Source organism: Podarcis bocagei (genome assembly GCF_964188305.1).
Source record: "Podarcis bocagei genome assembly, chromosome: 2".
Taxonomy (NCBI): Eukaryota; Metazoa; Chordata; class Lepidosauria; order Squamata; family Lacertidae; genus Podarcis; species Podarcis bocagei.
Window position 1 is genome coordinate 21998334 of NC_138126.1, and position 22771 is coordinate 22021104.

General features: G+C 44.8%; 3 long non-coding RNA genes across 3 annotated transcripts in view; 1 reads left to right on the forward strand and 2 right to left on the reverse strand.

Annotated features, from left to right (window-relative positions):
* LOC308581388 overlaps positions 1 to 22771 on the reverse strand; it is a 308379-nt gene that overhangs the window by 228062 nt on the left and 57546 nt on the right. The gene's annotated exons all lie outside the window — the stretch shown is intronic.
* LOC308581309 lies at positions 750 to 7473 on the forward strand. Its single transcript, XR_014004956.1, has 3 exons — positions 750 to 921; positions 1931 to 2041; positions 6634 to 7473. It is a non-coding gene; the product is annotated as an uncharacterized lncRNA (long non-coding RNA).
* On the reverse strand, positions 10087 to 20562 carry LOC308581926. The gene is made up of 2 exons (XR_014005385.1): positions 20140 to 20562; positions 10087 to 11041 (listed from the first exon to the last, which is right to left on the reverse strand). It is a non-coding gene; the product is annotated as an uncharacterized lncRNA (long non-coding RNA).

Below are 22771 nucleotides of genomic sequence, written 5' to 3' on the forward strand. Positions count from 1 at the left end.
CTCAGATTCCAAAATAAAAGGGCCTCAGTCAACTGACTAACCAGCCAACCTTCCACCTCTCGCCAGTTAAAAGCATCAGCTCCTATTGGATGCAGTTTGGCTCCAAGAAATATGAAGGTGGCCAGAATATCTGTTCATGGGATTGCCAGGAATGAGAGTCTGTCTTGCAAGCCTGCTGTCTCTCCATGTCCCACATCTTTGAGTAAAGTTGAAGATACATGCAATATCAAAGGACCACTTATTTATCACTCATGGAGAACAGAAACACATGGCTGTGCACATCATTCATTGCACTGCACTATGAGCCGCAGTGAGATACAAAAGAAAGCTGCTAACACAATGATTCGGGAATATGGGCTGGCCAGAAGTCACCCATTGCGTTTCATCTGCTGGCTGGTTGAGAGTTGCCTGCTCAGCACATCGTACTATTACAATTGAAACCCGGAGCAGAACAGAAAACCCTCGTAAGATAGCATCAGGCATCTGCTGTGGTCCGCGACATTCTGTCCAGCATGCAGCTGATTCCTCAGCCCATCTGGATTTGGGCTAACAATCAGCACTTTATGCCTGAAAGGGCCCAAGACAACCATCACCTTCACTCTCTGCTGCCCATCTGAGTGGCCCAAGCATATTGCCAGAGGCTCTTTGAACCTTTCAATGCCACCAGGATGAGGTGAGAAGCCAAGAGGGTTCCTCCCAGCCGTATATAATGGATATCTTGAACCCGGCTCCTCAAAGTGAGCAGTGTGTTCCTGCCTGCCCTGGAAACCTGCAGTTTCTCAGCTGCTAGCCTTTGAAAGCTGTCTCTCCATACAAAAGGCATTCCAATGGAGCAGAGCTTGTTTCTTGGTAATCAAAGGCCACGTCTGCTTCAGGTCTGGCTACTTACATTCTGTGTTCTGCTTTGCCTCAGGACTGAAGGTAAGTATGGTCCCCACTTCCTGTCCCTGAACAGGTGAAGCAAGAATAAGCCACTGTTTTAGATAGGTTGACTCTATTAGTAGCAGGAGAGATATACTTTGGGGTGGTAGGGAGGAAATGCCTTCTGCCATAAGTTTGCAATAATTTAGTGTTATGGTACATGCTTTCATGCAGAAAGCCCCTTAGCATCTCCAGTCCGAAGGTTTCAGGAAAAGAGGGTGGGACATCCTGAGACTCTGGGAACAATAATGGGGCAAAATGGACAGGTAGCTTGAAATGCTGGAAGGCAGCTCTGTATGTATGTAGGAGTTAATCAGGCTGCCCGACGCCTGGTATATGTGTAGTGGTGGTGTTGTGGTCTAAACCACTGAGCATCTTAGGTTTGCCGATTGGAAGGTTGGCGGTTTAAATCCTTGTGGTGGGTTGAGCTCCCATTGCTCTGTCCCAGGTGCTGCCAACCTAGCAGTTTAAAAACACACCAGTGCAAGTAGATAAATAGGGGTGAGCTTAGAGCTCATTGCAGGACAGAGTTAAGCTTCCATTGAGGGAGAAAGCTGCTTTTCTTCTGGGAGCGCCATCTTTGGAAAAAAGAGGATTCCCTTGTCTGGGTGGAATGTGTTGCTAGATTAAGGGCACAGGAGCATGCTATGAAACTGCATAGAGTTTTCTCATCCACAGAGATGTAAATTTTTTCCGACTTTCCATGGGGAAAAGAATCCTAATGCTCTAGGATCTATTCTGACAGCTATGTGTGCCCACAGCATTTTGGTGGGTTGGGATATTGAAAATCTTTTGGTCCCATCCGAAATTAAAGAAAGGGGTTTCGCTTGGTACTATGCTTTGCAGTACATCCAGGAAAGAAAATTGATATAAATGAGGGAAGTGGTAGGAGTCCCCGGGCTTCAGACTCCTTGTCTACCTCCTAATGAAGCCCCAGATTTGGTGACCGATGGGTGAAGGTGATGCTTTCATGGATAAACAGTAAAACAAATTTTTGTGCCTCCTACAGCAGATGCTGTAAAATGCAGAAAATGCATGCCAACAGGTCATGACAAGTCATGTGGATCAAAGGCGAAGACATGTGAGGGGCCATTCTGTGTAATGACAGAAAGATTGTCAGGTAAGGAGGCTTTTCTGTCTATGTTCCTCCTTTTTTATGATGTGACTAGGATTTGCCTCTTCTGTGCTCTGGTAACCTCTTCATTTCTCTGATGAAAATGGGAATATCCCATTCCACAATGGTAATTATACTATTTATACTGCACACATCTTACTGGGTTGCCCCAGCCACTCTGGGCAGCTTCCAACATGCATAAAAACATAATAAAACATTAAACTTTTTTTTTTAAAAAAAAACCTTCCCCATATAGGATTGCCTTCAGATTGCTTGGGAGTCCTCCATACTCTCCAACATTTCTCCAATGAAAATAGGCACATCCTAAGATAAAGTGGGACATTCCAGAATCAAATCAGAAACCGGCTTCTCTAAATCAGGGACGTCCCTAGGAAATAGGGACACTTCCAGTGTCCGCTAGTTTAGACTACTGCAGTGCATTATACGTAGCGCTGCCTTTGAAGACAATTAGGAAAATGCAGGTGGTCCAGAATTCAGTGTGGGGATGTTTAGGATAGTTGGCAAGGAAATATTTCTTAAGTGTTATCCTTCCTTCACTCCCACTAGTGAGTGATGTAGCAGAGCAAATCCCCTTCTGTACTCATGGAAGCTAGTTGATAGATTCCTTTGAATCTCTACAAACTGACTAACCCAATGTGGTTTGCTCTGATGGATTATTTCTGGTGTCTCCTTTTCTCCCTCTTAAAATACAGTAAATACTCACAAGTCTGTCTTTAAAAGTATAACAATAAGTTTACTCACAAGTTGTTCACAGTACACATCCTGGAAGGCAGCCTTTAAGCTTCAGGTTACAAACATACAACGTGGCTTACATCCTTTGTGAGGATGGGCACAAGTGCTGCTGGCTGAGAGCCAGCAGCCAACAAAATGGAGGGGACTGAACAAAACTGAGACAAAATGGCTGCGTGACTCTCCCCATATGTATTGACCTCCTGGACCCTGCAATCATAGAATCATAGAATCATAGAGTTGGAAGAGACCACAAGGGCCATCGAGTCCAACCCCCTGCCAAGCAGGAAACACCATCAGAGCACTCCTGACATATGGTTGTCAAGCCTCTGCTTAAAGACCTCCAAAGTAGGAGACTCCACCACACTCCTTGGCAGCAAATTCCACTGTCTTACTGTCAGGAAGTTCTTCCTAATGTTTAGGTGGAATCTTCTTTCTTGTAGTTTGGATCCATTGCTCCGTGTCCGCTTCTCTGGAGCAGCAGAAAACAACCTTTCTCCCTCCTCTATGTGACATCCTTTTATATATTTGAACATGGCTATCATATCACCCCTTAACCTCCTCTTCTCCAGGCTAAACATGCCCAGCTCCCTTAACCGTTCCTCATAAGGTATCGTTTCCAGGCCTTTGACCATTTTGGTTGCCCTCCTCTGGACACGTTCCAGTTTGTCAGTGTCCTTCTTGAATTGTGGTGCCCAGAACTGGACACAGTACTCCAGGTGAGGTCTGACTAGAGCAGAATACAGTGGCACTATTACTTCCCTTGATCTAGATGCTATACTCCTATTGATGAGGCCCAGAATTGCATTGGCTTTTTTAGCTGCCGCGTCACACTGTTGGCTCATGTCAAGTTTGTGGTCAACCAAGACTCCTAGATCCTTTTCACATGTACTGCTCTCAAGCCAGGTGTCCCCCATCTTGTATTTGTGCCTCTCATTTTTTTCCCCCCAAGTGCAATACTTTACATTTCTCCCTGTTAAAATTCATCTTGTTTGTTTTGGCCCAGTTCTCTAATCTGTCAAGGTTGTTTTGAAGTGTGATCCTGTCCTCTGGGGTGTTAGCCACCCCTCCCAGTTTGGTGTCATCTGCAAATTTGATCAGGATGCCCTTGAGTCCATCATCCAAGTCGTTGATAAAGATGTTGAATAAGACCGGGCCCAAGACAGAACCCTGTGGCACCCCACTAGTCACTCTTCTCCAGGATGAAGAGGAACCATTGATGAGCACCCTTTGGGTTCGGTCAGTCAGCCAGTTACAAATCCACTGAGTGGTAGCATAGTCAAGACCGCCTTTTACCAGCTTCTTTACAAGAATATCATGGGGCACCTTGTCAAATGCCTTGCTGAAATCAAGGTAGGCTACATCCACTGCGTTCCCTTCATCTACCAGGCTTGTAATTCTGTCAAAAAACGAGATCAGGTTAGTCTGACATGACTTATTTTTCAGAAATCCATGCTGACTATTGGTGATCACAGCATTCCTTTCTAGGTGCTCACAGACTGTTTGCTTAATGATCTGCTCCAGAATCTTCCCTGGTATTGATGTCAGACTGACTGGGCTGTAATTATTTGGGTCCTCTCTTTTCCCCTTTTTGAAAATAGGGACAACATTTGCCCTCCTCCAGTCTGCCAGGACTTCGCCTGTTCTCCAGGAATTCTCAAAGATGACTGCCAGTGGTTCTGAGATCACATCTGCCAGTTCTTTTAATACTCTTGGATGCAGTTCATCTGGCCCTGGAGACTTGAATACATCTAAACTAGCCAAGTATTCTTATACTATCTTCTTAGTTATTCTGGGCTGTGTTTCCTCTGCTGAATCATTTGCTCCAAATTCTTCAGGTCGGGCATTGTTTTCTTTATCGGAGAAGACTGAGGCAAAGAAGGCATTGAGGAGTTCAGCCCTTTCTGTGTCCCCTGTTTGCATTTCACCATCTTCTCCTCTGAGTGACCCCACTGTTTCTTTGTTCTTCCTTTTGCTACGAACATACCCATAAAAACCTCTGAGTTTTCATCCTCTGAGGCGCTTCTCCGTGTGGTTTTTCTGCAGGAAGTCTGGAGGGTGGTAATACGAGAACAATCCATTTCTGAGGTGGCCCCCTATGTGTGGAATGCTCTCGCCAGAGAGGCTCTCTTGGAACCATTGTTATACAACTTTAGATGCCAAGCAAAAACATTCCCCTCCTCCCAGACCTTTGGCTAATTAAGCAATCTATGGCCTTTAAAAATGTGGGGGTTTTTTGTTTTGTTTTCATTTGCTATTATGGTATGTATGCTTGTGTTTTTATATTGTAAGGCACTCAGTGATCTTTGGATGAAGGGTGGTATGCAGAGTTAATAAAGAATGAGAATGAGAATAAAAATAAGAATAATCATGAGCAGATCAGGATGAATGCTCAATAAATGGAAGAGCCCAAAGTTTTGCTAGTTAATAATAAAATTACTGTACATAATAAATTTACTACAGCAGTTCTGATTTTCTGGTCAGGCTCTGAATTCTCTTGGTAAGGTGAGGAGTAACATCTTTTAACAAATTGGTTCATGGACAAATTGACAGAGCTGTCCTTTCCTTGTCAAATATTGTGCAATGCTTGACAAGTGCAAAGTTGCAGCAGCAATATGAGAAACACTGGGCATTTCCAACGAATGGAGCATTAGAAAGCTTTCCCCCCAACTCCATTTTGAACACATGGATTCAATTTTGCAGCTGGGGAGATTCCTGGACATATCACTGCAAGACAGACTGTGCAACAATCTTCCAGCAGAACTGGAAGAGCTGCTTCATTAGAGTCTTGAATGCCAGCTATATTCTTACATTAAGCCACATTACGTAGAGGGACCTTGCTTAAGAAGATGAAATGTTTTGTTTTTTTTTATAAAATTTTTATTGGTTTTACAAAATTTTATAGAACAAACAAACACTTAAAAAGACAAACATACACGTATAATTTCATATCATATTTTCATAAACCTCTTTTCTGGGACTTCCCCATACCCCCCCCCCTTTCTGCATCCCAATGTCCATAATAAGAAGATGAAATGTTGGAGAGGGACAGGAAAAGTGAGGTTTCTGCTTCAAGGAACTAACTGGCATGTCACTTGGAAAGTAGCCTATTTTTCAGTCTGAAGGAAAGGTATTTGGGATTTATCCTAGACAACAGTGGTGGAGATTCTGAGATTTAAGGATTTGTTTTATTTAGACATGTATTTTGCATATGTTTTAGCTTTATTTTATTTTAATGTTGACACTTTAGTAATTTTAGAAGGGGGGGATCAGTTTTAGGTATGCATTTGTCAGTGGAGCTTAAAATGGAATTTATTTCAATGTGCTGTGAGCTTTGTCTTTTCTTTTGGTATGAACTATGTGTTAGGATTGTCCTACTCATGTGTAGGACCCTGGTAGAGACACAGGCCCGACTGGCATGTTCTCTCCCTCCTGGTCTCTCTGGAGCTTCAAAAGCTTTCTCCAGCCCGAACATCACAATACCAAGTGGCATTAGCACGCTTAGGAACAGCAGGGTGTTAGCAGTTTGCTTAACAAACTCAGTAGCACAGCATTTTGGCTAAACTACTTTTATTTACAGATAATACACTTGGAGCATTCTGACTTAGCTCCTTCCTCTTTCTCATCAGATAGAAAAGAGAAAGAACAAAGGACAATAGTCCCACATCACGGAAACACAGTAACATACACATCCTGTCTCTGTCACTTCCCACACTGTGGAATGAAAACATACACCGTCATGTGATAGAAAACAATCCCATGACTGCAAACATGGAGCAGGAATCCTAACACTATGGACTCCACTCACCAGTTAACATCAGCATAAGCACTTCTCTTTCTCTCGCCAGGTCAAAACCAAAACTTGAAGATCATGAAATTCTGTGGCAAAGCTGAGAATAAAAAGCTCTGTGGAACAGAAACGAAAAAGGGAGATAAACTTAAAGTACATTGCTGTGAAACCGACTTCTGTTTTGACTGATTTTACTGTTGTATTCTTGTATTGTTTTAACCCATCCAGAAACCTCATGGTAAAGGGTGGGTAGCCAATCTTTCTCCTTTTCTTTCACTTTCTCCTTTGAAAGACATAATATTAGAACATTTCATATCCTTTGCTTTTGACGGATGCCTGGTCTTCCTCCTGCAAACACAGAAAACACAGAAAAAACACAGAGCAAACACAGAAAAGCAACAAACCCCACCCCGAGACTGTGATTCTACCACTGCAACCACTAGTACACTACTCACAGTAATGGAAATAGAAATAACACTAATAATAATAAATTTGTTCCCCACTCATCTTAAATGTGTAGCCCCAGACATCTGTTTACCCCATTTTATGTACCCCCTTCGGCTCATGCTCCTGGTTTGAAATCCCGCTCTTCATCAGCCTGCCAAATGGGCCAATTGCAGGCTGGTGTGGAGAGGGAACAATCAGGATTCCCACAGGTCCGCTCCTGGGGGATTTAAAACAGCCCACGCCAGCCCCCGATGACCAGCATTTCTTCATTGGATCAACCCACCCATTTTGCATGTGCAAATTGAATTGACCTTGCAATGGCTGCGGTGGTCACTGTATTGTTGGTGCCGGGTAGGAATTTGCTATGACCTGGAGGTTTTGCCTACCCTGTAGCAATTGTCACAACTTTGGCAGTTTAGGCGTTGGGTAACCTTAACCTTGGTTGGAGGGGGGGGGTTGTACTCTGGCCTTCCCCTCCAGAAATAGGGTATGTGATGGAGTTGCTTCTGTCCATTTGCCCAGAAGGGCTTAGGGGCTTGGGCCTGTCCACCAGATTCTCAATTCATCTCTTCCTGAAGCTCATGGAACCCCTCTGTTCTTCCCAACCCCTCCTTGGTTGGAGAGCTTGAATATTCTCTTTTCACTATCCTGAACATTGCCATGTAATTGGAACGTAGCAAAGCTTTTAAGTAATTTGGACTGGTGGGAGTTCTAGGTGGCCAATCAAGATAGAGTTCAATAATGATAGTTAAAATTACTGCTAGTTTTGCATGCAGAAAAAATGAGATAATAATAGCTTGCAATATTTGTTGTACCTTACGCAACAATGCTTTCCTTCAATAAAGTTTAAAAATGAAGTTGTGGTCTGTGTTCTGTTTTGGTTCCTGTGTAATTTTTGTATCTTGATCACACAAGAAATCACTGTACCTTATATTTTATGTTCCTGCCTATTTTAAAAGCATGGGCCGTATCCCATGCTTTGCAACAGACTTCTGTGCTCAGAAGCACTTCCTCTCCCTCTCCTGCTTTCCCCCCAGCTTCCGGCAAGCACAGACAAAAATACAACAAAGCAGATCCTCCATTCTGCACAACACTCTTGCATCATGTATGGCAGTCTTCAAATAGAATCCCAAACATAAATCACATGAGCCCAGTCAGCATCTGGAAACATTAACATAACCGTACCATATTAGTTTGTTTCTCCAAGTCTTTGCACTCAGATTCCAAAATAAAAGGGCCTCAGTCAACTGACTAACCAGCCAACCTTCCACCTCTCCCCAGTTAAAAGCAGCAGCTCCTATTGGATGCTATATGGCTCCAAGAAATATGGAGGTGGCCTGAAAACATTTTCATGGGATTGCAGGAATCAGAGTCTGTCTTGCAAGTCTGCTATTTCTCAGCTGGCTCCCTTAGTACCATTTTCTCGGTACACAAAGGACTTTCCTATAGGGCAAGTCTTCTGTCTGAGTGATTGGGGGCCAGGCTTGCTCAGACCTGCCCGTTTGCACTCTGTTTTTCTCTGCCTCATGTCTGGACTATTTCTGCTGCCATGTTGGAAAGAATCAGCGCATGCCTGGAGGAATACTTTTTTAATAATAATAATTTATTATTTGTACCCCGTCCATCTGGCTGGGTTTCCCCAGCCACTCTGGGCGGCTTCCATAGAAACAAAAAATACACTAAAATATCACACATTAAAAACTTCCCTGAACAGGGCTGCCTTAAGATGTCTTCTGAATGTCAGGTAGTTATTTATCGCTTTGACATCTGATGGGAGGGCATTCCACAGGGCGGGCGCCACTACCGAGAAAGCCCTCTGCCTGGTTCCCTGTAGCTTTGCTTCTCGCAATGAGGGAACCGCCAGAAGGCCCTCAGCGCTGGACCTCAGTGTCCAGGCAGAATGATGGGGATGGACACGCTCCTTCAGGTATACTGGGCCGAGGCCGTTTAGGGCTTTAAAAGTCAACACCAGCACTTTGAATTGTGCTCAGAAACGTACTGGGAGCCAATGTAGGTCTTTCAAGACCAGTGTTATGTGGTCTCAGCGGCCGCCCCCAGTCACCAGTCTAGCTGCCGCATTCTGAATTACTTGTAGTTTCCGAGTCACCTTCAAAGGTAGCCCCACGTAGAGCGCATTGCAGTAGTCCAAGCGGGAGATAACTAGAGCATGCACCACTCTGGCGAGACAGTCCGCGGGCAGGTAGGGTCTTAGCCTGCATACCAGGTGGAGTTGGCAGACAGCTGCCCTGGATACAGAATTGACCTGTGCCTCCATGGACAGCTGTGAGTCCAAAATGACTCCCAGGCTGCGCACCAGGTCCTTCAGGGGCACAGTTACCCTATTCAGGACCAGGGAGTCCTCCACACCAGCCCGCCCCCTGTCCCCCAAAAACTGTACTTCTGTCTTGTCAGGATTCAACTTCAATCCATTAGCCGCCATCCATCCTCCAACCCCCTCCAGGCACTCACACAGGACCTTCACCGCCTTCACTGGTTCTGATTTGAAAGAGAGGTAGAGCTGGGTATCATCCGCATATTGATGAACACCCAGTCCAACCCCCCTGATGATCTCTCCCAGCGGCTTCATATAGATGTTAAAAAGCATGGGGGAGGGGACGGAACCCTGAGGCACCCCACAAGTGAGGGCCCAGGGGTATGAACACTCATCCCCCCCCACCAGTTTCTGAACACGGTCCAGGAGGAAGGAGCGAAACCACTGTATAATGACGGAAGCCAGCCGTCACAAATGGCGCAGTTTAGCATAAAATAAAGAGAGCCAGCAATATTTTCAGGATGGTATGAGCAGCTCCTTTCGAACTTCTCTCCTCTCCGGTCTCTTTTATTATCCTTTGTTCTCTCCTGTCACATGGCCGTTTGCCAATGTCTCTCATTACCTACATCCGGTCATGGCTTAAACCCACCCATCACCATATAAGGTTATGCACTTAATACATTGCAAGGCACGGACATGCAGGTCACTGAGGTCGGCGAGGCACCAGGTGGCGCTACAAGCCTTTGCCATGACTTCATGGCTCCCACATGCCCTCTTTCTTTATATTATTAATCAGAGTCATATATATCAGTACCAATACGGTTATATCGAGCGCGATAGGCGACTCTTGTGAGGCCAGAAGCAGGCCGCTGACGGGAGAACCATGCAGTACATATAGAAATTAAAGAAGGAATACATTGTATACAGCAACACAAAATAATGCAAATAACTACTATTAGGATCACTAAAATCAATAAATGTCGAAGCCAACTCCCATCTGGAAGCCAAGAATATAACCATGCCCATGGATCAACGGAAGGCGGACGAGCAAACGGATTGTGAGCTACGATGGTTTCCATATGATCAATCGTCGCAGATATGCTGACATTATTATCAGGAATAAACATACAACAATGAGAATGAACAAGTGCCCAAACTCCTCCTTTTGAGGCTAAAATCACATCCAAAGTATAACGATTCTGTAAAACCACCGCTCTCATTGCAGACACCTCCTGGTTGAGATTCTTCAAAGCTTTTATGGTATCATTGAATAATCCTTCAGTCCAATTTGCTAGCCAATGGAGGTCCCTATAGTTCATTGCTGCGCCCACTGAGGGCAGCAAGGCCCGAGAGATCTGGGTACCGATATATTGATTTATGGGTGAATTAACCTCCCGACGATTTCGTAGTCTAAGAGAAGATGGTAACTTATCAACCTTATACAACAATGGAACCACAAGACCCAATGTACATGTGCCTGTGAGGTTTCGAGGAATGGCTTTGTATGCTTTTTTGCCACAAAGCAACCATAACTCTCTTTGGAGTAAATAGCTGATATTACTACTCTGTTGGGACCAATTAAAGGCTGCAGTAAATAAGGAACTGATCTGAAATTGCTCATCTGTGGCATTTGCTAAGCCAGGGATAGAAGAATTCAGACTCCAATTTGCATGGTAGGATTCTTTCCTAGTTTTTAGCCATGCACTGGTATCGCTTCTATAGCACTGAGATTGGTCACTGTATGTTCCTGTAAGAGAACAAGAGCTATTAAAAGTGAAATTCAATGTATATTGACAGTTTGGATATATGCCCCATGATTCTTCCCCCTCTTTAATTTGAAAACAAATGGGGCAGGCTCATGGAGGGTCAATTGTACTGGAGGCCAAAAAGTTTGCTTAGGGGATATAATATTAGTAAATTGAAAAGATCCATTGACAGGCACACCATGAAGCATTATGCCGGAATGACTGGCAAAAGGCGGCATGTGCATACACAGCCAACATTTAGAAGCATGTAATAAACTGGTAAACATAATCATATCTTGCACAAAAATATTATCCCTCCATATCTTATGATAATTTTCTCCCCTAAAAGTCTTATTCAACAACGCTGTTCTTCTAGTTCGAAAGTGGCTGAGCTGTTTATACTGCCGGGCAGAGTAAGATTCAGGCGACAGCTGCTTCCCAGCCGATAAGGTGAAATATGGTGGTTTCAACTGGACTGGGTTGTCTGCTTCTCTTCCTTGTATAACGGTGCAGCAAAGGATGGCAAGGCAAATGGTTAGGAAGGCGCTTCCGCAGTTGAGGAGGCTTGCCATGGCCGCATGCATCGAGCTGGAACCCACAAAGGCTTGTTCTCGATGTCCACTGCCGCGTCCCCTCGTCCCCACGTGATCAGCGGGACAGCTCCATGCCACGCGGGATCAGGCAAGCGTCGGTACACCACCAAGGGGCGGGGGAGTGCCTCCTCCTTCCTAAAATGCAATTCAGCGGGGGTATGGGTCCTAAGATGTGGATATAAAAGATGGTTAAGTACAAAAAGAACTTGGTGAACTGCCAAAGGGATATCTGCTGTTGGTATGCTTCGGCCGCCAAGCTGTTTAAGCAATAGTGTTTTGAACGTCAGGTGTGCTCTTTCCACTATCGCTTGCCCTGTGGAGTTAAAGGGTATACCATGAGTTAATTTCACATTCCACAACATACAAAATTCTGAAAAAGTTTTAGAAATATACGCTGGACCATTATCACTTTTGATACGCGCAGGTTTACCCATGACTGAGAAACAGCGGATAGTGTGCTGAATGACATGCCGAGCTGTTTCCCCCCTCATGGGCATAGCCCATATGAATCCAGAGTGGGTGTCCACCGTGAGGTGAACCTTGGAGAGTGGAGCCAACACAGGTGTGTGTGTGTGTGTGACATCCATCTGCCAACACGCCAATGCAGACGTGCCCCTAGGATTGACAGCATCAAAAGGAATGGCCAGCTGAGATTTAGAACAAGAAGCACATTGGGAAACTATATCTCTTGCTTGGGCCAAAGGAATAGAAAACTGCTTTGCCAATGCTTTCGCAGGAAGGTGAAAGGTGTTATGACATAGTATAGGATCAGAAAAGAGAGAAAAGGCAGAAATGTCCCTCAAAGCCGCATCTGCTCTTGCATTGCCCTCTGCTAAATACCCTGGGTGCGATGTGTGGGAGCGAAGATGTGCAACATAATAAGGGAACTCTCTGTGCTGAAGTAAGGCCTGCAGGGCAAGAAACAAGGAAAACAAGTCAGAATCCAAGGAAGGAGTTATATAAGATATTGGTAAAATAGCAAAAAGGCGATATACATACTGAGTATCCACAATAAGATTGAAAGGTTGAGTAGGAAAGGATTGAAAGGCAAGAATCACAGCCGCTAGCTCAGCTCGCTGAGCAGAAGACTGTGGAGGGGTAAATAAACATTTCCATTTTCCTCCCTCCTCCCATGTCACTGCCCCCCTACTTCTTGTTCCATCCGTGAAAAGGGTCAATGCAGAGGGGAGAGGTGTAAGAGACAAGGGGGTAGCCAAAACATAGGTGACCTGTGTCAGAAATGTCAAACGGTCATCCTTTGGAGGGTTAAAAATGATGACACATATAAAATCAGCCAAAGCAATTTGCACGGCAGCATTAGTTATGAATAAATGCTGCTGTTCAGTCTGTGAGAAAGGCAGATATATTGATGCAACATCAGAACCGCTCAAAGCCATAGCACGTGAACGTCCTTTGATAACAATGTCTGATGTGGATTCAATTACGGAATAAATGTTTTTTGGTGGGGTGTGTGGTAAATGTAGCCATTCTATAATGCAGATAGTCTTCTTCTTTTCCGTCTGAGCATATAAAATTCCTGTTGGCAACAACGGTGTAGCAAACACTGCCAGATGCAGCTCGTGTGCAGAGGCTTCTGTGATCCTGTCCACGAGAATAGATCGCAGGTGCTGATTAACGGTTTGCAATGCAGTGATCATTGCCGAAGTGACCTGGATTACATCTGCTGGATCCTTGTGTCCTGCGAGCGCTGAGAACAATGGTGATAGTGTGCTGGTAGGTAATGCAAGGAAAGAGCGAGCCCAATTCAAATGCCCAAGAAGTTGTTGTAATTGCACAAGCTTCATGCTTGAAGGGATAGTCAGTTGGGGAACAATAGGCAGCGCTGCTTGTGCAGAGACTTTATGTCCCAAGTAGGTGGCGGGCAACGTCAATTGAATTTTTTCAGGCGCTATACAGAGTCCCGCTTCCGCTAATGTGGCAGAAAGTTCTTGAAAAATGCCAGGCGGGAGTTCCTTAGCAGCGATTAAAATGTCATCCATGAAATGATAACATAAAACCTCTAGGTGGTGCCTGAGGAAAGGTTACAATGCTTCACCCACAAAATGTTGACAAAGTGTAGGGGAGTTCCGCATGCCTTGAGGCAGGACAACCCACTGATATCGCTGGGTGGGCTGCGAATTGTTATATACTGGCAATGTAAAAGCAAACCGTTCCCTGTCTGCTGGAGCCAGTGGGATAGAAAAAAAACAGTCCTTTAAATCAATCACCGCCAACTGATATTCTCGTGGGAGCATATTTGGATTTGGCATGCCAGGTTGTAAAGTTCCCATTGGCTGTATCTGTTGGTTAATTTTCCTCATGTCCTGCAGAAGACGCCATTTGCCTGATTTTTTCTTAATAACGAAAATTGGGGAGTTCCAGGGAGATGAGGGCGGTTCAATGTGGCCAAGGGTCAATTGTTCAGAAATAAGCTGGGCCGCCGCTGCTAATTTTTCTTTTGGTAGAGGCCACTGTTCTACCCATACTGGGGTAGTGGTGATCCATCGTAATGGCAGTGCGGTGTGTGGTGTCTGCAATAGCCAAAATATCGCGCCCCCATAAGGAGACTGGAATGTCCATTATTAATGGATAGAGGGTGATCTGAACCCTGCTATCACTTTGGATGAGTATTGGGTGGAGACTGCGCTGTGCCTGTGATTCACCTCCCACACCAATAACTTGTGTGGCTGGACAGGTGGGCCAACTGGAAGGCCAAGCAGATTTTGCCACGACTGTTACATCCGCCCCTGTGTCCAGAACTCCTTCAATGCGTCGACCTCCCACTGTCAGAGACACAGAAGGGCGCGAGGCTGTAATGTTCACGGCTGCTGCAATTAGGGGTAGTTGTTCGGATGGGGGAAAAATGATAATCTTCGCCACTGAAGTATTTGACTGTATTCTGCATGGACGATCCGCATATAGTGTGATCTCAGGGAAATCACACATGGTCCGTGTGTTAGCATCGGTACCGCATGAATTCCTGTTGCCTGTGCAGATAATAGAGGTAATACCAGACAAGTGGCATGATTGTCTAACCCTGCTTCAGTGAGAACATGAGTCTTTAAAGGGCAGAAAGGCAAATGGAATTCCATGTCCTGAGTCAGGCAAAGCCGTGGTGCTGTTTCCCTGGACTCCGGGGGGGGGGGGTCCCCTATTGATTTGTCTGGGCCTGGGGTGGGTCCTGCTGCCAGTTTCCCTGCTGTTGTCCTAACTGATTTTGGGCAGTGTACTGACCCTGCTGTTGGTTTCGGGGAAGCAATCTGCATTGATTGGCCCAATGAAAGCCTTTTTTGCAGATTGGACATTTGGTAGAAGGATGCCTAGGCTGTTGCGTGGATCTACATTGCGCCTTAAAGTGTCCTGGTTTGCCACACTGGAAACAAGTTTTATCGGTGGCTACAGGCTGGTTTTTATTTAGCGCTGCTGCCAGCAGATGAGCCTTGTGGGTGGCTGTACCTACAGACTGACAAATGTGAAGCATGGCTGCTGTGTCTGTGGCAGGATTGTGTATTATCGGTCGTAACGCAACCTTACAATCCTCACTGGCATTTTCAAAGGCCAATTGTTTGATAATTATTTGTTTGGCTTCAGGATTTTCAATTTGGCGACTCACTGCTGTAAGCAGCCTGTCCATAAAGGAAGAATATGATTCTCTTGCCTCTTGCCTGATTGAACCCCACCTTGATTGAATACTGGGTTCTGGGATTTTTCTTTTTTTTTTTATAAAATTTTTTATTGCGTTTCTTTCCATAGGTGAACAAATTTGTTTGGACAACAATATACAAGAAACATTTTCCATATATATAGAAAAAGAAAACATAGAAAAAAGAAAAGGTCATTATAAAATTTTCTCGACAACTTTTTGGACCTCCTCGCATCCTCTCAGCATTGCGTTCATCATTCTAACCAATTCAGCAATTTATTATCTTATTTCCCGACTTGTTATACCTTTGTATTTATTATGTTACCAGTTTCAAAAATTTGTAATTTAATTTTAGCACTCTTAATAAACATAATATTTTGTTTCTAACTTGTCTCATTTTTTCCCATCAATACTTACTTTATCATTTACTTAAAATAAATTGCAGAAGCATAACGTTTCTTAATCGTGCACAGTCTTAGCACTCAAACAACTTATAATGTTTTTGCAAATAGTCCTTAAATTTTTTCCAGTCCTCCTCCATTGTTTCTTCGCTCAGATCTCGAATTCTGCCGGTCATTTCTGCCAACTCCATGTAGTCCATCAGCTGCGTCTGCCAGTCCTCCAGTGTGGGTAAATCTGGTGTCTTCCAGAACTTTGCGATAAGAATCCTAGCTGCTGTGGTTGCATACATAAACAAGGTTCTGTCCTTCTTTGGCACCTTCCGGTCCACCATGCCCAATAGAAAGGCCTCTGGTTTCTTAGAAAAGGTATATCTGAATACCTTTTTCAACTCATTATGTATCATTTCCCAAAAGGCCTTTACTTTCGGGCAGGTCCACCAGAGGTGAAAGAATGTCCCTTCTGCCTCCTTGCATTTCCAACACTTATTATCAGAAAGATGGTATATTTTAGCCAACTTGACTGGGGTCATGTACCACCGGTATACCATTTTCATAATGTTCTCTTTCAAGGCACTACATGCCGTGAATTTCATACCGGTGTTCCATAACCTTTCCCAGTCCTCAGACATAATGTTGTGTCCTACATCCTGTGCCCATTTTATCATAGCAGATTTAACTGTCTCATCCTGGGTGTTCCATTTAAGCAGCAAGTCATACATCCTCGAAAGTACCTTAGTCTTTGGTTCTAGTAACTCCGTCTCCAGTTTCGATTTCTCCAACTGGAAACCCACTTTTTTGTCCATTTTGAATACCTCTTGAATTTGAGCATAGTGTAACCAATCTCGCACCTTACCTTTTAATTTGTCCTGGCTTTGGAGCTTCCAATTGTCTCCAACTCTTTCAATCAGTTCCCAATATTTTGGCCAATAGGCCTCCATATTGGGCTTTTTTTTAGAAATCTTGGCTTCCACAGGTGATAACCACCTCGGGGTCTTGTTTTCTAATAAATCCTTATACTTCATCCAGACGGCAAAAATTGATTTTCTGACAATATGGTTTTTGAACAATTTATGAACCTTCGCCTTGTCATACCACAAGTATGCATGCCAACCATACACATTATCAAACCCCTCCAGATCTAGGACATCGGTGTTTTCCAGCAGGAACCAATCCTTCAACCAGCAGAAGGCTGCAGCTTCATAATACAACCTTAAGTCCGGCAGGGCAAACCCCCCTCTTTCTTTTGAGTCGGTTAGTATTTTAAATTTTATTCGGGGCTTTTTGCCCTGCCAGACAAACTTAGAAATATCCTTCTGCCATTTTCCAAAACATTCCATTCTGTCCACGACCTGAAGGGTTTGAAATAGAAATAGCATTTTTGGCAAAACACACATCTTTATAGCTGCGATTCGGCCTGACAAGGTAAGTTTCAATCTTGACCAAATATCCAAATCCTTTTTAATTTCCAACCAACATTTTTCATAGTTATCTTTAAAAAGATTTAAATTTTTGGTGGACAAGTATACCCCCAGGTATTTCACTTTTTTAACCACACTTAGCTCTGTTTCTTTCTGATACCCCTCTATCTCTGTAGGTGTCAAATTTTTAACCAAAACCTTAGTTTTTTGTTTGTTTAACTTGAATCCCGCCACCCGGCCAAACTCCAGGATAAGTTCCAAAACTCTTTTTGTGCTAGATACTGGCTCCTGTACTGTCAAGACTAGGTCATCTGCAAAGGCTTTCAGTTTGTATTGTTTCGCTCCGACCTCTATACCTTGCACCAACTGGTCCTCCCTAATCATATTCAGCAATACCTCCAGAACAGAGATAAATAGCAGAGGGGATAAAGGGCACCCCTGTCGTGTCCCTTTTTCAATTAGAAGTTCATCCGACACCACATTGTTCACTATCAACTTGGCTTTTTGCTCTGAATAAATTGCTTCTAGTCCATTTTCAAACCCCCGTCCCACTCCCATCCCCTTCAAGTTTTTCTTCATAAACATCCAAGAAATATTGTCAAATGCTTTCTCCGCATCAATAAAGATTAAAGCAGCCCTTGTGTTTCTTATTCTCAACAACTCCAATATATCAATAATGTTCCTGGTGTTATCAGACATGTGTCTACCAGGGAGAAAGCCTGCTTGGTCCTTGTGAATTACTTCGTTTAAAACGTTTTTAAGTCTACTTGCTAAAATGTCTGCAAATATTTTGTAATCCACATTCAGGAGTGAGATGGGACGGTAGTTCTTGAGCTGAGTCTTTTCCTTTTCTGACTTAGGAATCAATGTGATGAATGCTTCTTTCCACGTTTCCGGTGCCCTTCTCCCCTCCAAAATCTGGTTGCAAACCTCCAACAACGGTTGTATCAAACAATCCTTCAAAGTCTTATAATATTTGGAGGTGAGACCATCTGGGCCTGGAGATTTGCCAAGTTGCATATTCTGGATGGCACCTTCAATTTCCTGTTGAGTTATTTTACTGTTGAGAATTGATCTTTTATCTTGACTTATTTTAGATAGTCCATTTGTCCTCAAGAATTGGTCTATTTCCGATTCTTTCTGAGGCCCCTGTACATAAAGTTCCTTAAAGTATCTGTGGAAGCACTTTCTTATTTCTTCTGGTTTCTGAACTATTTTTCCTTGAATCTCCAGGTTTGTGACTGTGTTTAACTTTTGTCTTTTTTTCAATTGCCAAGCTAACAACTTTCCACATTTATTTGCTGATTCAAACGATCTTTGCTTCATTTGTTTAATTTTCCACTCAATCTCTTGATTAATCAATTTCGAATATTGTGCTTGATGGAATTTAATCTCTCTTAGCACCTCTTTTGACTTCGGATTAGTTCTCAACTTTTTCTCTCCTTCACTTATTTTCTCTAGAATTTTTTCCTTTTTTCCATTCCAAAATTTTTTCTTTATTGTATTCTGTTGTATCAGAAACCCTCTCATTACAGCTTTGCTTGCGTCCCAGATTATTCTTTTCTCCACCGTAGTGTTCAAATTTATTTCAAAATAGTCCTTTAGCGTTTTTTGGGCCTTCTTAACAATCTCTTGATCTCTTAGCAAGGTGTCATTCATTCTCCATCTGAAGGATCCAGTTGGGAAAAGTCTCAATTCCATTTTTAAGGCGTTATGGTCGGAGCAGGTTTTTGGGCAGATTTCCACTTTTCTCGTTTTCGGGGCCAGCCCTCTAGATATCCAAATTTGGTCGATTCGTGTCCATGACAGATGGGCCTCAGAAAAGAAGGTTCCTTCCTTACCCAAGGGGTTCCTTGTCCTCCAAATGTCAATCAAATCCATATTGTCTGTCATTTCAAAAAAGGTTTTAGGGAGTCTGCCGTCTGTTGTTAAATTTTGATTTTGAGATTTGTCCATATTTGTAGACACCACCCCATTCATATCTCCCATCACGATAATATTAGAATAGTCCAGGTAGTCCATCATTGTCTCATGCAGCTTCTTATAAAATTCTGGGATTTTTCTCATTGCTTGTTTAGCAGCAAGAGCGGTGTCCCTCAATAAGATTTGCAGCAGTGTGGCTTGCACTGAAGCCTGAACGAAGGGACCACGCCCCATCATGGCATCTATGATGTCTGCGAGGGTAATATTTGGATTATTTCCTCTGACTTGTTGTAACAAAGCCGGAGCATAAGCACGGCAGGCAGTTTCCCATTCATGGGCAAACAAAACACCAGCTGATGGGGGTAACACTGTATGGGCCAAAAGCTTGATGTCCTCTGGAACCAAGAGCTGGGCTAATGTGGCTTCTAAAAGCGCCTGCGTATATGGGGCTTGGAGTCCATTGGTCTTTACTGACTGCTGCAGCTCTTTCAAGATCTTAAAGTCAAAAGGTTGGTGTTGGGCTGAGCGCCAGCAGGGGGCACAATAACAGGGAATGCCATAGTATCTTGAATTAAGGAACAGGCAAGGACTGCACGTTGAAAAGGGGTAGCTGGTTCTGCCGCTGAAAGAGCAGGATCATTGCCAGCCAGACCACGGTATTTTTGCAGGATTGGGTCCTCTGGTGAGGAACTGTAGTCCGGAGGTTTGGGGTCTGGGGCTGCTGGCAAGGCAAGTATTGGAACAGACGCTAACACAGCAGGCTGGACTAAGGAAGCTGGAGGTTGTGTTGGCAATGCAGCCATGGAGATATTTTTTGGTGATAAAGAGCCCATGGCGTAACGAACCTTGCACCATGCATTTAGAATCCGAATACCAATGCTGGGGTGCCCATGAAAATGTGCCCAAATCTTGACCCAATGTTTCAATTCCCAAGTCCCATCTGCAGGAAACCAGTGGCAATGCTCATCAATGGCCAGAATAAGCTGTATCAAATCACCCTCCGGAACTTCCAATTTGTTGGAGGAGAGGAGAAATTTTAAGTCTTAAAAAAAATTCTGTTGGGGAGTAGACAAAGAGCTGCCCATTTTTCTAAAATCGAGATAAAAGAGGGATCGAACTCACCGGGGATCCGAAGCTGATTAGCGCTTGAAACCCTTGCCGGGCGTGGTGAGTCGATGATATCCGTTGCGTGGATCGAAAAACCTCACACGGTTTTCTTTTAAAAGCCTCAGACGTATTCTTTTAGTCAGCCTCACACAGGGGGCACCACTTGACGGAAGCCAGCCGTCACAAATGGCGCAGTTTAGCATAAAATAAAGACACAGAGAGCCAGCAATATTTTCAGGATGGTATGAGCAGCTCCTTTCGAACTTCTCTCCTCTCCGGTCTCTTTTATTATCCTTTGTTCTCTCCTGTCGCATGGCCGTTTGCCAATGTCTCACGTTACCTACATCCGGTCACGGCTTAAACCCACCCATCGCCATATAAGGTTATGCACTTAATACACTTAATACACTGCAAGGCACGGACATGCAGGTCACTGAGGTCAGCGAGGCACCAGGTGGCGCTACAAGCCTTTGCCATGACTTCATGCACAGTATAACAGTGCCCCCAGCTCCCAGCCCCTCTAGACAATCCAGAAGGATGTTATGGTCGATTGTATCAAAGGCTGCTGAGAGATCCAGCAGAACTAGGAAACAACTCTCACCTTTGTCCCTAGCTCAACCAGCACGACCAAGGCAATTTCAGTCCCATGATGAGGCCTGAATCCCGATTGGAAGGGATCCAAATGGTCCGCATCCTCCAGGCGTGCCTGGAGTTGTTCAGCAACCACGCGCTCAATCACCTTGCCCAAGAATGGAAGATTTGAGACTGGGCGATAGTTGGCCATACTGGCCGGGTCTAAAGATGGTTTTTTAAGAAGCGGTTTAATGACTGCCTCTTTCAGCGGATCTGGGAATGTTCCCTCACAGAGGGAAGCATTCACCACCCCGCAGAGCCCATCGCCCAGCCCTTCCCGGCTTGCTTTTATTAGCCAGGATGGGCAAGGATCAAGGAGACAGGTGGTTGGTTTCACGCGTCCAAGCAGCCTGTCCACATCCTCGGAGGTAATGGATTGAAATTGATTCCATGCAACTTGACCAAACAGAGCTTTAGCACTCTCCCGCCCCAGCCCTGCTCCCACGGTGGTGTCTAGCTCCTTCCGAATGAGTGATTTTATCTGCAAAAAACTTTGCAAAAACATTGCAGGAGATCTTGGGGTCTTTACAAGGCCTCGGTGGTAAAGGTGGTTCCTTTAAATTGCGAACCACCTGAAAGAGTCTCCTGCTACTATTTTCTGCAGATGCAATAGAGGCGGTGAAGAAAGTCTTCTTCGCTGTCGCTATCGCCACTTGGTAGGCTCGACGTTGAGCTCTAACCTGTGTCCGGTCAGATTTGGAGTGAGTTTTCTGCCAACGACGCTCTAGCCGTCTCAGTGATTGTTTCATCGCCCTCAGCTCTGAAGAAAACCACGGGGCTGTCTGGGCTCCATGCAATCAGAGAGGGCACTTCGGAGCCAAACAGTCGACAGCCCTGGTTAACTCCGCATTCCAGCGGGCCACCAGGGAATCAGCTGAAAGGCCATCAACATGGGATAAAGCATCCCCTACCACTCTCTGGAAACCGTTTGGATCCATTAAGTGGAGGGGGCGGACCATCTGAATTAGTCCCACCTCCCTGCAGAGGGGAAGGGTCGCGGAGAAGTCCAGTTGCACCGGGAAGTGATCTGACCATGGCACTTCTTTTGTTTCACTTTTACTTAGTGTCAGATCACCCATGTCACTAGAGGTGAACACCAGGTCTAAGGCATGTCCATGACTATGAGTTGGGCCAAACTTATTCAGGGACAGCCCCATGGAGGTCATGCTTTCCACGAAGTCCCGAGCAGCCCCTTGTAAGGTCGTGTCGGCATGGATGTTAAAATCCCCTAGGACAACCAAACTAGGTGTCTCCAGGAGAAAATCCACCATGACCTGAAGCAGCTCGGGCAGGGAATCCTTGGTGCAGCGGGGAGGTCGGTACACCAAAAGGAATCCTGTACTGTCCCTATTGCCCAACTTCCAGAACATGCACTCAGAAAACTGGATCTTCCCAGTAGGACGCCTGGTGCAAGCTAGTGACTTCCTAAAAATCACTACACTGCAACCCCCCCTCGCCGCCCACATGACCTGGGTTGCTGTGCGTAAGAGAAACCTGGAGGGCAAGTAGTGGCAAGGACAGGCCCATCTGCTTCCTCCAGCCAGGTCTCTGTCACACATGCCAGGTTAAATCCTCCATCCACAATCAGGTCGTGGATGGCAGTGGTTTTATTCATCATTGACCTGGCATTACACAGCAACACTTTCAGGTCATGTGGGTTTCCCCTGTTGATTCCAGTATCCATCCAGTCAAGGCCAGACCAGGAGGCAGGGATAGTCTTCAAACAATGACTAAACCTGCCTCCTCGGTAATGACATGGTCCGGTCTTAGCGTAACTCTGCCTCCTGCCCATGATCACTGAGATCGGATGTCCCAGTGCTTCCCCCCCTGTGGAACTTGTCCCAGCCATCGTGTTGGCTGGGGCCCCACTCCCAGGCAGCCCTGATCCCGCCCCTTAAAAACAAAACACAAGCTATACAGAATCAATAAAACAACAACAACAACAAAAGGAACAGAACAATTATACTAAAATTAATCCCCAACCAAATATCCATCCCACCCACCCACCCCCAAC